The sequence below is a fragment of the Atta colombica genome, unplaced genomic scaffold, assembly GCF_001594045.1.
Source record: "Atta colombica isolate Treedump-2 unplaced genomic scaffold, Acol1.0 scaffold32, whole genome shotgun sequence".
Classification (NCBI taxonomy): Eukaryota; Metazoa; Arthropoda; class Insecta; order Hymenoptera; family Formicidae; genus Atta; species Atta colombica.
In genome coordinates this window covers 1,177,836-1,182,558 of record NW_017259426.1, presented here as the reverse complement: position 1 = coordinate 1,182,558, position 4,723 = coordinate 1,177,836, and positions in this window count along the sequence as shown.

The following is a 4,723-nucleotide window of genomic DNA, read 5'->3' as shown; positions in this document are numbered from 1 at the left end:
ATATATATATATATATATATATATAATTATATACAAGTATACATGTACATACATATATGAAATTAAGTTAAATCATAATATTTGTTTTTCATTTTCTGCTGCACATTATCTGCTTTTTGTTACTACTGAGTAATATTTTGAGATAACGTTTTGCGTAATTATTATCGCGAGAAAAAAAACTAATTAGTAATTTAAGCAAACATATATGCATTAATAGAAAGATAAAAGCGTTTACCAAACATCCTGTCATGCAGAAAAACGTATATTTCGTAATATGCCAGCCTTTAGAATGAAACAATCGAGCGGCCTGAAAAATCATTCGTACGTGAATAATGTCGATATAAGCGCGATCCACGATAAAACGAATCTAAGTTGCATTGTACGTGTTGCGTTAACAAAAAGATCTGCCTTGATATATCTGTTTCTGCATCTCAAGACTTTCGTAGGATTGAAGAAATTGCACTCAAATAATACAATTAATTGTTGCAAAAATATTATGCGTTTTAAAACAAAAATAGAGCCTTTTGTATATAAATATCGGGATTGGCAAAACAAATCTACGAAATTTTGAATTAATGATCTAAATTGCTAATAATCGTTTTCACCAATATAGATTAACTTTATTCTCGGTTCAACTTACTCTTTATCTTTTTTTAATTCTTAGAAAGATTCAGTTTTCAGTTCTTTAGGTAAGAAAAAATGAAACAAAATTAAAAATAGTTAATCTTTATTGGTACAAACAGACATAAATCTTGGAATTCGCTTTAATTAGTTTACACTCGGTGAAAATTTTTCTCATAATTTTTTATATAATTTTTCAGAATATTTATATAATTTTTCAGAATTTCTATATAATTTTATAACTTTCTCACATTTTTTATACGAATTGAAATACTTCTCAGAAAACATCTATATCTTTTCTTAAAATTTTTCATAGTGTTAATTATGAAATATCGTAAGATTTCTAAGATTTTTTGTATAATTTTTGAAATGTTATAAAATTTAAAAAAATTTAAAAATATTTTTTAAAAATTATGGGAAATTTCAGAATATTTCAGAATTCACTTATGTGAAAAGATGTAATGTCTCTGAGAGAAGGTGTAAACTTTCTGAATATTTCTGAGTATTTCTGGAAAATGTTTCAATTCGTATAAAAATTGTGAGAAAAATTTTTACCAGGACAAAATTTCATCATCAAATAAATAGACTTGTATAAATAGACTGTGTAAATAGACTCGTAATATACGTTAAAACTGATTACACTTAGAGACAGCAATAAAGTTACAATTACGCAAAATGAGGCACGTGCCTAATTAACAGAGCACACTATTTATTGTACCCGTTACTTTTTAGCCATATTCTTTTTTTTCTCTCGGATAATATCTCTTTTTATTTAAATAATTCCTTGCATACTATTCATATTGCCATTTTCTGCGATTTTGTTTACATATGTATGTATTAATGGTTACATAACTTATTAAAAAATTTCTTCAAGATCTCTTAAGTACTAAAGCAACGCGTTAATGCTATAGCTTCGTCTTTATGTATATTATTGTATATGTTCTATGTTAATATTCTATTATATTTACTTATTTGTATATTTTATAGTTAATAAAGTTATTATATTAGTATTACATTCTTTTTTTTACAATATTATTTATCCAGACAACACATATGTTTGAAAATGAGACATAAGATATCTCAAAGACATTTTCGAAAAAGGCGTTTTAAAGATATCTAAAAGACATCCAAAAGACGTCTCATGTCTTGATTTTATTGTCTAGATTAATAAAGATAAAATGTTGATAAATGCGACTAGTTTCTTTTCATATCTCGCACAATCAATTGCCTTTCAATTCCATTATATTCATTACAATGAGCTGAATTTTGATCAAACAACAGCGTTTGTTTGCCTCAAAGAAGTATGGATGCAATTTTAGTGAAAGTGATACTCACTTCCTTGATATTTCGCCGCCAGTGACCTCAAGCGTACATCTCATTTTCTATCGCAAATGCTAATTTTACATCATTATGCAACTGTATAAGGAAGACTGTACTGTTTGTATATTATAAATTGTTCATAATATAAGAACTTAATAAATATCGAGCAGTGGATTTTTGTCAATCTGTTTTAAATAAGATTTCTAATGTTTTCTAAAATGTTGTTTCATATATTATAATTTTTTAAATATGTATATGAAAAATTAGCTATTTTCACAAAAGCTTTTTATTTTTATATCAAGATTATTAAATTATAAGCATTGATGTGTATCAATATTCATTGCCTATTGCCTTCCTTTTTCTTGGATATGAACAAGGAGGACAGTGAAATGTGAACATCGTCATACATTAGTCAATTATATTTAGTTAGAAATACAAATCTTGAACAGCACTGAATTAAAAAATATGTCAACTAAAATAAATTTCTACAAAAAAAAAGAAATTTATTTTGAAATGATTAACAAAATTGTGCATTAATCTTGTTATTATTCCATAAACATTTATTTAATAAAAGTTCTAAATAATATCAATCTTTAAACCTTTGTTTACTTTCATTTACCTTCTATATCAGCAGTATTCAAATCAGCGTCTTGCTTCTGAAGAACTTTAATGTTTTTCAGAAAAAAATCCACTAAAAAAACCAAATTTGATTCTTATAAATTATTTGCACTCAATTTTTACACACAAAACGAATAATATATATTTTTTATGGGGTCACGTGTGCGTGCACACATACGCCTTATCTTTTTCAACGTCTCTCCGGTCACGAATACAGCTTTTCGTGATCTCGTTACGTACTAAATGCACTGAAGAAGCTGTTCGCAAAAGCGTGGTGGCCTGTACAAACTTGAGGGGAGAAGATGACGGTACCTTGGTGTGGGTGATGGCGGGAGGGACGGGAAAAGAATTGCGAAGTGCGTGTCCAGCCACCGTGAAGACACGCTTCCAGGAAATTCTTCCCTTTCCCCACAAATCTCACCGATCGTCGAATGATATAATTCGGCATCGGTGAAAAATCATCTTCCCTTTCGTTTTCCGCGTTGCACGCATGGTGAAGCAACCGAGGTCGATCGCGCCCCGACCGACTTCGCTCGAATGAATATGTGAAAACAGAAAGGAAATCTAATATAAGTAAAATATCTATGTGAGTTTTCATAGATGTTAATGCGTAAATTAAATATTCATAACGCGATATATATAATTCGCATAGATACATTTTACAAATTATATTTATCGCATTATGAATATTTAATTTATGCACCGTAAAGGGTCATATTGGCGTTTTACTTTAAGGTACCTCTAGATAATTCGCAAATCGTAAAACATAGTTCACAAACGCAACGCAGAATGAAAATTTATATTTTTTTTCATTGTGTGCGGTTTCCATCTGTGTATATCTTGCATATAATCGTTATTCTGCAGCAGTATTTGCGAACTACGTTTTGCGATTTGCGAATTATGTAGAGACACCCTCAAATTTAATTTATTTTTGGAGCCCAATAAAAAAAATGTTACTATTTTATTTATTTTTATTCAAGGAAATGTTTAAGAATTCAACTGATTTCGAAAGTTTAGAATTATCAATATTTTTGAAAATAAATAGCTATTAATTTTTTTATTTAACTATGTCCACGCATGTCATATTAATTTCTTAATTACGATTTTTTGAAATTATAGAATTACAAAATTTGTGGAAAAAATATTTAATGGTACGCATACATTATTCTTCTTAAAGTTCTATTTTCTAAGGGCAAAAAAATTAGTCTTAATGAAATATATAATATGTATCCATATAGATTTGCAATACTATCACTGGAAAAGTAGAGTTACCATAAAATATGCGTAAGATAATTAAGAAAATATATTAACATATTGTTTATTTATATATATTAAGAAAGTTGCATACGCTCAAAATTATAAAGTTAATGACTTACACTTTCTGTTTAATGTTTCTATTTAATCGTAATTACGTTCGATGGTCAATCGCGTAATGTTTCTATATGCTGTTAGTATATTGTTACGGTTGCAGTCTGACATCTTACAATTATTCTGACTTACAATTATTGTTTATTTACGTTTAGTTTATTTACTGGCATTATGGTCAGTAAATAAACTAAACGTAAATAAACAATAATTGTAAGTCTGTTCACTTTACTTAAAATCCTCAAATATCTAAAACAAAATAAACATATAGTCTAAAATAAACATATATTCTGAATACAAGATTCTAAATACAAAAAGTCCAAGTAACACGAATAGATCTTATATCTAAATAATAAATAAAATCTGAATTGAAATATCACAGTGATCTGTACTATTTTCCATAATGAATTAATCTACCAGTGATTCAAACTAATATTGACTATAAATATCATTAATTTTCAAATAACTATATAACTATAAACTTTTTTTTTAATGGAGCATTCCGTATCTTATAAAAATGTATTAAGTAAAATTAAGTCATTAAATCATTGATTAAAGTTTCCAAGGCTTTATCTCGCATTTCGATAAATGTGTGATGGAACATTCTTTTACAATCTTGATATTCATATGATATCTACGAGTGATTTATTTACGTCTTCACGGTTTTTATTTTCGTTGTGTAAGCCTAAGTAATAAACCGGTTTTGGATCGTACGATGAAAAAATCGCCTCACTATTGATCTGCGTTAACCAAGCCTCCTTCGATTATCTCAATGAATATATACTCTATATATATATTA